General features: G+C 39.6%; 9 non-coding genes across 9 annotated transcripts; all 9 read right to left on the bottom strand.

Moving 5' to 3' along the window:
• Positions 1-1,634: 1,634 nt before the first annotated feature.
• TRNAV-CAC (transfer RNA valine (anticodon CAC)) lies at positions 1,635-1,707 on the bottom strand. The gene has a single exon. It is a non-coding gene; the product is annotated as a tRNA-Val (tRNA).
• Positions 1,708-1,995: 288 nt separating this feature from the next.
• TRNAP-UGG (transfer RNA proline (anticodon UGG)) lies at positions 1,996-2,067 on the bottom strand. The gene has a single exon. It is a non-coding gene; the product is annotated as a tRNA-Pro (tRNA).
• Positions 2,068-4,375: 2,308 nt separating this feature from the next.
• TRNAV-CAC (transfer RNA valine (anticodon CAC)) lies at positions 4,376-4,448 on the bottom strand. Its single transcript has one exon. It is a non-coding gene; the product is annotated as a tRNA-Val (tRNA).
• Positions 4,449-6,973: 2,525 nt separating this feature from the next.
• Positions 6,974-7,046, bottom strand: TRNAV-CAC (transfer RNA valine (anticodon CAC)). The gene has a single exon. It is a non-coding gene; the product is annotated as a tRNA-Val (tRNA).
• Positions 7,047-7,334: 288 nt separating this feature from the next.
• TRNAP-UGG (transfer RNA proline (anticodon UGG)) lies at positions 7,335-7,406 on the bottom strand. The gene has a single exon. It is a non-coding gene; the product is annotated as a tRNA-Pro (tRNA).
• Positions 7,407-9,553: 2,147 nt separating this feature from the next.
• On the bottom strand, positions 9,554-9,626 carry TRNAV-CAC (transfer RNA valine (anticodon CAC)). The gene has a single exon. It is a non-coding gene; the product is annotated as a tRNA-Val (tRNA).
• A 288-nt stretch (positions 9,627-9,914) lies between these two features.
• On the bottom strand, positions 9,915-9,986 carry TRNAP-UGG (transfer RNA proline (anticodon UGG)). Its single transcript has one exon. It is a non-coding gene; the product is annotated as a tRNA-Pro (tRNA).
• A 2,161-nt stretch (positions 9,987-12,147) lies between these two features.
• On the bottom strand, positions 12,148-12,220 carry TRNAV-CAC (transfer RNA valine (anticodon CAC)). The gene has a single exon. It is a non-coding gene; the product is annotated as a tRNA-Val (tRNA).
• Positions 12,221-12,508: 288 nt separating this feature from the next.
• On the bottom strand, positions 12,509-12,580 carry TRNAP-UGG (transfer RNA proline (anticodon UGG)). Its single transcript has one exon. It is a non-coding gene; the product is annotated as a tRNA-Pro (tRNA).
• Positions 12,581-13,547: the final 967 nt, after the last annotated feature.

Raw genomic sequence — 13,547 nt, 5'->3', positions numbered from 1 at the left:
AATGAGAAGTACATGTGCTTTTGTGCTTATCCGCTCAATCAGCGCTCAATCAGGCTCGATCAGGCTCGATCAAGGAAAGGTGGAAAGGGTCCAAATGGCTGTCCCTTCCTTTTTAGGGTGGGTCCTGCTGACTATCATAGGATTCCTCTTAAGAGTGGCCAGGGTCAGAGGAAAAACTTTCAATGCTTCTTAGTGTTCTCTCCAGAAGCAGGCATTTTCTGTGCCTTTAATTTCAGGCTTTTCCCAGCAGTCTCTGTTCTGCCTATGAAAATTAACAAAAGCAGTGCTTATTCCTCACTTGCTCTAATGTCCTTCCTGTCCACAAAGCTCTGCCTAAGTATGCTTTTTTTCTTTTTCAGGGAAATTCTAAATGGTTTCTCTGTCCACTCTGTGGCAGTAGAATGCTGATTATGATGCCATGTTTTGTGGAATCACCAAGGTACAACTACAGAGGAATATATGAGTCTGAAGGACATGGAACTCTTAGCTAACACATCACAATATGTGATGCTTGCCAACCAAGCACTACATTCTGGTGCGCTGATGATCAGAATATTCTGCTCCTAAAGGAAAGAAAATACCGCTTGATTGAAAATAAAGTCTCTGTTTATATTAACGCTCTCTCTCTCCCTATATCTATCTATCGATCTATCTATCTATCTATCTATCTATCTATCTATCTATCTATCTATCTATCTATCTATCTATCTATCTATCTATCTATCTATCTATCTATCTATCTATCTATCTATCTATCTATCTTTATATATGGATACATGCATACACCTACTCATAGATATGCCATGCATTTCTTTCGATTTGTTTCAACCTCTTGCCATTTATTTGGGAATCCCTACTTTTGAAGTGACTGCAAATGAAGTCATCTCTGGCACGTTTTGGCTGATGCAAGGTAACCAAAACACAAGACAACTTTTAATAAAAATCATTGGTTTCTTTGTTAACGTTCACTGTCAAACATGGGACTTTCACACGTCAGGTAAATATGATAACCAATACACAACAGAAGCAGATGCAGATTGCTTATCAATGTCGTGATAGAACAGTTGTGATTTGAGTAGTAGAAGCGCCCCTGAATTGATACTTATTATATACAGCCTGTAAGATAGTCAAAAATGCATGCTAGGAGAGGAGATGCAAATATAAATGTATTAGAAAAATACATAAAGAGGAGTGATATGCTTTTATTCATGCAAGGCTAGAAAAAATCCCCATACTGTCGAAAGCATTCATACACCACCAAATGGAAATAAACAATTCTGACATTAAACGAAAAGGTGACGATGCATTTGTATCATCACCTTGAGAAGGATCATCTAGGAATTGAGCCCAAGCCTCAGCACTTAAAACCAGAAACACTCCACTAAAATAGGAGGCCTGTTGGTGCCAACAATTCTCAAAGTTAATGCTTGTTCTGGTTGAGCATTGAACAGAATGCAGGGCTCTTTTGAAAGTGAGGTCTGTGAATCAACAGATACATCCACATGCCAATTATGTTATTGTTTTTAAGAGAATTCACTTTCTTGGAACGAGACTGCATGAACCCATCTTCAGGGCCTGGACAATTTCATGCAAAACGGCAACTCTCAACATTGCAGCCAAGACAATATAACTAGTGTTTCTGCCCAGTTTCGAACCGGGGACCTTTCGCGTGTGAGGCGAACGTGATAACCACTACACTACAGAAACAGATACCTACAGGTGATTCTCCTGTGATGAAACTGCTCAAAACAGACTATTTCAAGGGCATCTGGTTTTAGATTTCTTTCATGCAACCTGCCCGACAGCCCTATCTGAACGCTTGTATATGCCTTGCAAGTTCAGCATTTTTGCAAAATGCTTAAAGAGAAATGTTTCCTATTTGCTCAGGCAGGGCAAGGTTAAAAGCATGAGACTCTAGCAAATAATCATCCACTACTGCAAAGAGAAAATTGATATTGGCTTTGAAATGCATACTTCAAAAGAGCACCAATGAAAGGGCTCGTCCGGGATTTGAACCCTGGACCTCTCGCACCCAAAGCGAGAATCATACCCCTAGACCAACGAGCCGTTGAAAGACCCTCACCTCTGAAAAGGTAATACCAGCTCTAAGCCCGCAATGAAGATCATGCTGGGGTCTTTTTCATGCTTGGTCTGTGAATTCACAGGAAATTCAGTGTCAACTTACCCTTTCTCAAACGATAGCACTATCATTTGTAAGTGTCCCCTTTTATTTTTTCTCAGCATTGGACAAGTCTTACAGGAAGTCAGCAGTTATTTATATATTTCTGCATTGGCTAGAGCCTAAAGAGAAAGAATAAAAAGCTGTTCATAACAACATAAGAAACACATTTTGCCTTGTCTCTCAAATACTTATTCCCTTTGTGCAAATCGGAATGCCAAGGTGAATAGCTGGGCCACAGATTCTGGCTAATTATCTATCTCTTGAATCCAAGAAGCAATAAAAACTGCCTAATGCAGGACTAAAGCATTCCTTGCATAGCCTCTAACATCATAACATAACTGAGCTGCTGGTAACAAGCTAAGCAATGCCTTCCCAAAATGAGAAGTACATGTGCTTATGTGCTTATGTGCTTATCCGCTCAATCAGCGCTCAATCAGGCTCGATCTAGGAAAGGTGGAAAGGGTCCAAATGGCTGTCCCTTCCTTTTTAGCGTGGGTCCTGCTGACTATCATAGGATTCCTCTTAAGATTGGCCAGGGTCAGAGGAAAAACTTTCAATGCTTCTTAGTGTTCTCTCCAGAAGCAGGCATTTTCTGTGCCTTTAATTTCAGGCTTTTCCCAGCAGTCTCTGTTCTGCCTATGTAAATTAACAAAAGCAGTGCTTATTCCTCACTTGCTCTAATGTCCTTCCTGTCCACAAAGCTCTGCCTAAGTATGCTTTTTTTCTTTTTCAGGGAAATTCTAAATGGTTTCTCTGTCCACTCTGTGGCAGTAGAATGCTGATTATGATGCCATGTTTTGTGGAATCACCAAGGTACAACTACAGAGGAATATATGAGTCTGAAGGACATGGAACTCTTAGCTAACACATCACAATATGTGATGCTTGCCAACCAAGCACTACATTCTGGTGCGCTGATGATCCGAACATTCTGCTCCTAAAGGAAAGAAAATACCGCTTGATTGAAAATAAAGTCTCTGTTTATATTAACGCTCTCTCTCTCCCTATATCTATCTATCTATCTATCTATCTATCTATCTATCTATCTATCTATCTATCTATCTATCTATCTATCTATCTATCTATCTATCTATCTATCTATCTATCTATCTATCTATCTATCTATCTATCTATCTATCTATCTATCTATCTATCTATCTATCTATCTATCTATCTATCTATCTATCTATCTATCTATCTATCTATCTATCTATCTATCTATCTATCTATCTATCTATCTATCTATCTATATATCTATCTATCTATCTATCTATCTATCTATCTATCTATCTATCTATCTATCTATCTATCTATCTATCTTTATATATGGATACATGCATACACCTACTCATAGATATGCCATGCATGGTCTTTGGATTTGTTTCAACCTCTTGCCATTTATTTGAGAATCCCTACTTTTCAAGTGACTGCAAATGAAGTCATCTCTGGCACGTTTTGGCTGATGCAAGGTAACCAAAACACAAGACAACTTTTAATAAAAATCATTGGTTTCTTTGTTAGCGTGCACTGTCAAACATGGGACTTTCACACGTCAGGTAAATATGATAACCAATACACAACAGAAGCAGATGCAGATTGCTTATCAATGTCGTGATAGAACAGTTGTGATTTGAGTAGTAGAAGCGCCCCTGAATTGATACTTATTATATACAGCCTGTAAGATAGTCAAAAATGCATGCTAGGAGAGGAGATGCAAATATAAATGTATTAGAAAAATACATAAAGAGGAGTGATATGCTTTTATTCATGCAAGGCTAGAAAAAATCCCCATACTGTCGAAAGCATTCATACACCACCAAATGGAAATAAACAATTCTGACATTAAACGAAAAGGTGACGATGCATTTGTATCATCACCTTGAGAAGGATCATCTAGGAATTGAGCCCAAGCCTCAGCACTTAAAACCAGAAACACTCCACTAAAATAGGAGGCCTGTTGGTGCCAACAATTCTCAAAGTTAATGCTTGTTCTGGTTGAGCATTGAACCGAATGCAGGGCTCTTTTGAAAGTGAGGTCTGTGAATCAACAGATACATCCACATGCCAATTATGTTATTGTTTTTAAGAGAATTCACTTTCTTGGAACGAGACTGCATGAACCCATCTTCAGGGCCTGGACAATTTCATGCAAAACGGCAACTCTCAACATTGCAGCCAAGACAATATAACTAGTGTTTCTGCCCGGTTTCGAACCGGGGACCTTTCGCGTGTGAGGCGAACGTGATAACCACTACACTACAGAAACAGATACCTACAGGTGATTCTTCTGTGATGAAACTGCTCAAAACAGACTATTCCAAGGGCATCTGGTTTTAGATTTCTTTCATGCAACCTGCCCGACAGCCCTATCTGAACGCTTGTATATGCCTTGCAAGTTCAGCATTTTTGCAAAATGCTTAAAGAGAAATGTTTCCTATTTGCTCAGGCAGGGCAAGGTTAAAAGCATGAGACTCTAGCAAATAATCATCCACTACTGCAAAGAGAAAATTGATATTGGCTTTGAAATGCATACTTCAAAAGAGCACCAATGAAAGGGCTCGTCCGGGATTTGAACCCGGGACCTCTCGGACCCAAAGCGAGAATCATACCCCTAGACCAAAGAGCCGTTGAAAGACCCTCACCTCTGAAAAGGTAATACCAGCTCTAAGCCCGCAATGAAGATCATGCTGGGGTCTTTTTCATGCTTGGTCTGTGAATTCACAGGAAATTCAGTGTCAACTTACCCTTTCTCAAACGATAGCACTATCATTTGTAAGTGTCCCCTTTTATTTTTTCTCAGCATTGGACAAGTCTTACAGGAAGTCAGCAGTTATTTATATATTTCTGCATTGGCTAGAGCCTAAAGAGAAGGAATAAAAAGCTGTTCATAACAACATAAGAAACACATTTTGCCTTTTCTCTCAAATACTTATTCCCTTTGTGCAAATCGGAATGCCAAGGTGAATAGCTGGGCCACAGATTCTGGCTAATTATCTATCTCTTGAATGCAAGAAGCAATAAAAACTGCCTAATGCAGGACTAAAGCATTCCTTGCATAGCCTCTAACATCATAACATAACTGAGCTGCTGGTAACAAGCTAAGCAATGCCTTCCCAAAATGAGAAGTACATGTGCTTATGTGCTAATGTGCTTATGTGCTTATCCGCTCAATCAGCGCTCAATCAGGCTCGATCAGGCTCGATCAAGGAAAGGTGGAAAGGGTCCAAATGGCTGTCCCTTCCTTTTTAGGGTGGGTCCTGCTGACTATCATAGGATTCCTCTTAAGAGTGGCCAGGGTCAGAGGAAAAACTTTCAATGCTTCTTAGTGTTCTCTCCAGAAGCAGGCATTTTCTGTGCCTTTAATTTCAGGCTTTTCCCAGCAGTCTCTGTTCTGCCTATGTAAATTAACAAAAGCAGTGCTTATTCCTCACTTGCTCTAATGTCCTTCCTGTCCACAAAGCTCTGCCTAAGTATGCTTTTTTTCTTTTTCAGGGAAATTCTAAATGGTTTCTCTGTCCACTCTGTGGCAGTAGAATGCTGATTATGATGCCATGTTTTGTGGAATCACCAAGGTACAACTACAGAGGAATATATGAGTCTGAAGGACATGGAACTCTTAGCTAACACATCACAATATGTGATGCTTGCCAACCAAGCACTACATTCTGGTGCGCTGATGATCAGAATATTCTGCTCCTAAAGGAAAGAAAATACCGCTTGATTGAAAATAAAGTCTCTGTTTATATTAACGCTCTCTCTCTCCCTATATCTATCTATCTATCTATCTATCTATCTATCTATCTATCTATCTATCTATCTATCTATCTATCTATCTATCTATCTATCTATCTATCTATCTATCTATCTATCTATCTATCTATCTATCTATCTATCTATCTATCTATCTATCTATCTATCTTTATATATGGATACATGCATACACCTACTCATAGATATGCCATGCATTTCTTTCGATTTGTTTCAACCTCTTGCCATTTATTTGAGAATCCCTACTTTTCAAGTGACTGCAAATGAAGTCATCTCTGGCACGTTTTGGCTGATGCAAGGTAACCAAAACACAAGACAACTTTTAATAAAAATCATTGGTTTCTTTGTTAACGTTCACTGTCAAACATGGGACTTTCACACGTCAGGTAAATATGATAACCAATACACAACAGAAGCAGATGCAGATTGCTTATCAATGTCGTGATAGAACAGTTGTGATTTGAGTAGTAGAAGCGCCCCTGAATTGATACTTATTATATACAGCCTGTAAGATAGTCAAAAATGCATGCTAGGAGAAGAGATGCAAATATAAATGTATTAGAAAAATACATAAAGAGGAGTGATATGCTTTTATTCATGCAAGGCTAGAAAAAATCCCCATACTGTCGAAAGCATTCATACACCACCAAATGGAAATAAACAATTCTGACATTAAACGAAAAGGTGACGATGCATTTGTATCATCACCTTGAGAAGGATCATCTAGGAATTGAGCCCAAGCCTCAGCACTTAAAACCAGAAACACTCCACTAAAATAGGAGGCCTGTTGGTGCCAACAATTCTCAAAGTTAATGCTTGTTCTGGTTGAGCATTGAACCGAATGCAGGGCTCTTTTGAAAGTGAGGTCTGTGAATCAACAGATACATCCACATGCCAATTATGTTATTGTTTTTAAGAGAATTCACTTTCTTGGAACGAGACTGCATGAACCCATCTTCAGGGCCTGGACAATTTCATGCAAAACGGCAACTCTCAACATTGCAGCCAAGACAATATAACTAGTGTTTCTGCCCGGTTTCGAACCAGGGACCTTTCGCGTGTGAGGCGAACGTGATAACCACTACACTACAGAAACAGATACCTAGAGGTGATTCTTCTGTGATGAAACTGCTCAAAACAGACTATTCCAAGGGCATCTGGTTTTAGATTTCTTTCATGCAACCTGCCCGACAGCCCTATCTGAACGCTTGTATATGCCTTGCAAGTTCAGCATTTTTGCAAAATGCTTAAAGAGAAATGTTTCCTATTTGCTCAGGCAGGGCAAGCTTAAAAGCATGAGACTCTAGCAAATAATCATCCACTACTGCAAAGAGAAAATTGATATTGGCTTTGAAATGCATACTTCAAAAGAGCACCAATGAAAGGGCTCGTCCGGGATTTGAACCCGGGACCTCTCGCACCCAAAGCGAGAATCATACCCCTAGACCAACGAGCCGTTGAAAGACCCTCTCCTCAGAAAAGGTAATACCAGCTCTAAGCCCGCAATGAAGATCATGCTGGGGTCTTTTTCATGCTTGGTCTGTGAATTCACAGGAAATTCAGTGTCAACTTACCCTTTCTCAAACGATAGCACTATCATTTGTAAGTGTCCCCTTTTATTTTTTCTCAGCATTGGACAAGTCTTACAGGAAGTCAGCAGTTATTTATATATTTCTGCATTGGCTAGAGCCTAAAGAGAAAGAATAAAAAGCTGTTCATAACAACATAAGAAACACATTTTGCCTTTTCTCTCAAATACTTATTCCCTTTGTGCAAATCGGAATGCCAAGGTGAATAGCTGGGCTACAGATTCTGGCTAATTATCTATCTCTTGAATGCAAGAAGCAATAAAAACTGCCTAATGCAGGACTAAAGCATTCCTTGCATAGCCTCTAACATCATAACATAACTGAGCTGTTGGTAACAAGCTAAGCAATGCCTTCCCAAAATGAGAAGTACATGTGCTTATGTGCTTATGTGCTTATCCGCTCAATCAGCGCTCAATCAGGCTCGATCAAGGAAAGGTGGAAAGGGTCCAAATGGCTGTCCCTTCCTTTTTCGGGTGGGTCCTGCTGACTATCATAGGATTCCTCTTAAGAGTGGCCAGGGTCAGAGGAAAAACTTTCAATGCTTCTTAGTGTTCTCTCCAGAAGCAGGCATTTTCTGTGCCTTTAATTTCAGGCTTTTCCCAGCAGTCTCTGTTCTGCCTATGTAAATTAACAAAAGCAGTGCTTATTCCTCACTTGCTCTAATGTCCTTCCTGTCCACAAAGCTCTGCCTAAGTATGCTTTTTTTCTTTTTCAGGGAAATTCTAAATGGTTTCTCTGTCCACTCTGTGGCAGTAGAATGCTGATTATGATGCCATGTTTTGTGGAATCACCAAGGTACAACTACAGAGGAATATATGAGTCTGAAGGACATGGAACTCTTAGCTAACACATCACAATATGTGATGCTTGCCAACCAAGCACTACATTCTGGTGCGCTGATGATCAGAATATTCTGCTCCTAAAGGAAAGAAAATACCGCTTGATTGAAAATAAAGTCTCTGTTTATATTAACGCTCTCTCTCTCCCTATATCTATCTATCTATCTATCTATCTATCTATCTATCTATCTATCTATCTATCTATCTATCTATCTATCTATCTATCTATCTATCTATCTATCTATCTATCTATCTATCTATCTATCTATCTATCTATCTATCTATCTATCTATCTATCTATCTTTATATATGGATACATGCATACACCTACTCATAGATATGCCATGCATTTCTTTCGATTTGTTTCAACCTCTTGCCATTTATTTGAGAATCCCTACTTTTCAAGTGACTGCAAATGAAGTCATCTCTGGCACGTTTTGGCTGATGCAAGGTAACCAAAACACAAGACAACTTTTAATAAAAATCATTGGTTTCTTTGTTAACGTTCACTGTCAAACATGGGACTTTCACACGTCAGGTAAATATGATAACCAATACACAACAGAAGCAGATGCAGATTGCTTATCAATGTCGTGATAGAACAGTTGTGATTTGAGTAGTAGAAGCGCCCCTGAATTGATACTTATTATATACAGCCTGTAAGATAGTCAAAAATGCATGCTAGGAGAGGAGATGCAAATATAAATGTATTAGAAAAATACATAAAGAGGAGTGATATGCTTTTATTCATGCAAGGCTAGAAAAAATCCCCATACTGTCGAAAGCATTCATACACCACCCAATGGAAATAAACAATTCTGACATTAAACGAAAAGGTGACGATGCATTTGTATCATCACCTTGAGAAGGATCATCTAGGAATTGAGCCCAAGCCTCAGCACTTAAAACCAGAAACACTCCACTAAAATAGGAGGCCTGTTGGTGCCAACAATTCTCAAAGTTAATGCTTGTTCTGGTTGAGCATTGAACCGAATGCAGGGCTCTTTTGAAAGTGAGGTCTGTGAATCAACAGATACATCCACATGCCAATTATGTTATTGTTTTTAAGAGAATTCACTTTCTTGGAACGAGACTGCATGAACCCATCTTCAGGGCCTGGACAATTTCATGCAAAACGGCAACTCTCAACATTGCAGCCAAGACAATATAACTAGTGTTTGTGCCCGGTTTTGAACCGGGGAGCTTTCGCGTGTGAGGCGAACGTGATAACCACTACACTACAGAAACAGATACCTACAGGTGATTCTTCTGTGATGAAACTGCTCAAAACAGACTATTCCAAGGGCATCTGGTTTTAGATTTCTTTCATGCAACCTGCCCGACAGCCCTATCTGAACGCTTGTATATGCCTTGCAAGTTCAGCATTTTTGCAAAATGCTTAAAGAGAAATGTTTCCTATTTGCTCAGGCAGGGCAAGGTTAAAAGCATGAGACTCTAGCAAATAATCATCCACTACTGCAAAGAGAAAATTGATATTGGCTTTGAAATGCATACTTCAGAAGAGCACCAATGAAAGGGCTCGTCCAGGATTTGAACCCGGGACCTCTCGCACCCAAAGCGAGAATCATACCCCTAGACCAACGAGCCGTTGAAAGACCCTCTCCTCTGAAAAGGTAATACCAGCTCTAAGCCCGCAATGAAGATCATGCTGGGGTCTTTTTCATGCTTGGTCTGTGAATTCACAGGAAATTCAGTGTCAACTTACCCTTTCTCAAACGATAGCACTATCATTTGTAAGTGTCCCCTTTTATTTTTTCTCAGCATTGGACAAGTCTTACAGGAAGTCAGCAGTTATTTATATATTTCTGCATTGGCTAGAGCCTAAAGAGAAAGAATAAAAAGCTGTTCATAACAACATAAGAAACACATTTTGCCTTTTCTCTCAAATACGTATTCCCTTTGTGCAAATCGGAATGCCAAGGTGAATAGCTGGGCCACAGATTCTGGCTAATTATCTATCTCTTGAATGCAAGAAGCAATAAAAACTGCCTAATGCAGGACTAAAGCATTCCTTGCATAGCCTCTAACATCATAACATAACTGAGCTGCTGGTAACAAGCTAAGCAATGCCTTCCCAAAATGAGAAGTACATGTGCTTATGTGCTTATCCGCTCAATCAGCGCTCGATCAGGCTCGATCAGGCTCGATCAAGGAAAGGTGGAAAAGGTCCAAATGGATGTCCCTTCCTTTTTAGGGTGGGTCCTGCTGACTATCATAGGATTCCTCTTAAGAGTGGCCAGGGTCAGAGGAAAAACTTTCAATGCTTCTTAGTGTTCTCTCCAGAAGCAGGCATTTTCTGTGCCTTTAATTTCGGGCTTTTCCCAGCAGTCTCTGTTCTGCCTATGTAAATTAACAAAAGCAGTGCTTATTCCTCACTTGCTCTAATGTCCTTCCTGTCCACAAAGCTCTGCCTAAGTATGCTTTTTTTCTTTTTCAGGGAAATTCTAAATGGTTTCTCTGTCCACTCTGTGGCAGTAGAATGCTGATTATGATGCCATGTTTTGTGGAATCACCAAGGTACAACTACAGAGGAATATATGAGTCTGAAGGACATGGAACTCTTAGCTAACACATCACAATATGTGATGCTTGCCAACCAAGCACTACATTCTGGTGCGCTGATGATCAGAACATTCTGCTCCTAAAGGAAAGAAAATACCGCTTGATTGAAAATAAAGTCTCTGTTTATATTAACGCTCTCTCTCTCCCTATATCTATCTATCTATCTATCTATCTATCTATCTATCTATCTATCTATCTATCTATCTATCTATCTATCTATCTATCTATCTATCTATCTATCTATCTATCTATCTATCTATCTATCTATCTATCTATCTATCTATATCTCTATCTATCTATCTATCTATCTATCTTTATATATGGATACATGCATACACCTACTCATAGATATGCCATGCATTTCTTTGGATTTGTTTCAACCTCTTGCCATTTATTTGAGAATCCCTACTTTTCAAGTGACTGCAAATGAAGTCATCTCTGGCACGTTTTGGCTGATGCAAGGTAACCAAAACACAAGACAACTTTTAATAAAAATCATTGGTTTCTTTGTTAACGTGCACTGTCAAACATGGGACTTTCACACGTCAGGTAAATATGATAACCAATACACAACAGAAGCAGATGCAGATTGCTTATCAATGTCGTGATAGAACAGTTGTGATTTGAGTAGTAGAAGCGCCCCTGAATTGATACTTATTATATACAGCCTGTAAGATAGTCAAAAATGCATGCTAGGAGAGGAGATGCAAATATAAATGTATTAGAAAAATACATAAAGAGGAGTGATATGCTTTTATTCATGCAAGGCTAGAAAAAATCCCCATACTGTCGAAAGCATTCATACACCACCAAATGGAAATAAACAATTCTGACATTAAACGAAAAGGTGACGATGCATTTGTATCATCACCTTGAGAAGGATCATCTAGGAATTGAGCCCAAGCCTCAGCACTTAAAACCAGAAACACTCCACTAAAATAGGAGACCTGTTGGTGCCAACAATTCTCAAAGTTAATGCTTGTTCTGGTTGAGCATTGAACCGAATGCAGGGCTCTTTTGAAAGTGAGGTCTGTGAATCAACAGATACATCCACATGCCAATTATGTTATTGTTTTTAAGAGAATTCACTTTCTTGGAACGAGACTGCATGAACCCATCTTCAGGGCCTGGACAATTTCATGCAAAACGGCAACTCTCAACATTGCAGCCAAGACAATATAACTAGCGTTTCTGCCCAGTTTCGAACCGGGGACCTTTCGCGTGTGAGGCGAACGTGATAACCACTACACTACAGAAACAGATACCTACAGGTGATTCGTCTGTGATGAAACTGCTCAAAACAGACTATTCCAAGGGCATCTGGTTTTAGATTTCTTTCATGCAACCTGCCCGACAGCCCTATCTGAACGCTTGTATATGCCTTGCAAGTTCAGCATTTTTGCAAAATGCTTAAAGAGAAATGTTTCCTATTTGCTCAGGCAGGGCAAGGTTAAAAGCATGAGACTCTAGCAAATAATCATCCACTACTGCAAAGAGAAAATTGATATTGGCTTTGAAATGCATACTTCAAAAGAGCACCAATGAAAGGGCTCGTCCGGGATTTGAACCCGGGACCTCTCGCACCCAAAGCGAGAATCATACCCCTAGACCAACGAGCCGTTGAAAGACCCTCACCTCTGAAAAGGTAATACCAGCTCTAAGCCCGCAATGAAGATCATGCTGGGGTCTTTTTCATGCTTGGTCTGTGAATTCACAGGAAATTCAGTGTCAACTTACCCTTTCTCAAACGATAGCACTATCATTTGTAAGTGTCCCCTTTTATTTTTTTCTCAGCATTGGACAAGTCTTACAGGAAGTCAGCAGTTATTTATATATTTCTGCATTGGCTGGAGCCTAAAGAGAAAGAATAAAAAGCTGTTCATAACAACATAAGAAACACATTTTGCCTTTTCTCTCAAATACTTATTCCCTTTGTGCAAATCGGAATGCCAAGGTGAATAGCTGGGCCACAGATTCTGGCTAATTATCTATCTCTTGAATGCAAGAAGCAATAAAAACTGCCTAATGCAGGACTAAAGCATTCCTTGCATAGCCTCTAACATCATAACATAACTGAGCTGCTGGTAACAAGCTAAGCAATGCCTTCCCAAAATGAGAAGTACATGTGCTTATGTGCTTATGTGCTTATGTGCTTATGTGCTTATGTGCTTATGTGCTTATGTGCTTATGTGCTTATGTGCTTATGTGCTTATGTGCTTATGTGCTTATGTGCTTATGTGCTTATGTGCTTATGCGCTCAATCAGCGCTCAATCAGGCTCGATCAAGGAAAGGTGGAAAGGGTCCAAATGGCTGTCCCTTCCTTTTTAGGGTGGGTCCTGCTGACTATCATAGGATTCCTCTTAAGAGTGGCCAGGGTCAGAGGAAAAACTTTCAATGCTTCTTAGTGTTCTCTCCAGAAGCAGGCATTTTCTGTGCCTTTAATTTCAGGCTTTTCCCAGCAGTCTCTGTTCTGCCTATGTAAATTAACAAAAGCAGTGCTTATTCCTCACTTGCTCTAATGTCCTTCCTGTCCACAAAGCTCTGCCTAAGTATGCTTTTTTTCTTTTTCAGGGAAATTCTAAATG

Source organism: Lissotriton helveticus, chromosome 8 (assembly GCF_964261635.1).
Source record: "Lissotriton helveticus chromosome 8, aLisHel1.1, whole genome shotgun sequence".
Lineage (NCBI taxonomy): Eukaryota > Metazoa > Chordata > Amphibia > Caudata > Salamandridae > Lissotriton > Lissotriton helveticus.
This window is presented reverse-complemented; position numbering and strand designations above follow the sequence as displayed.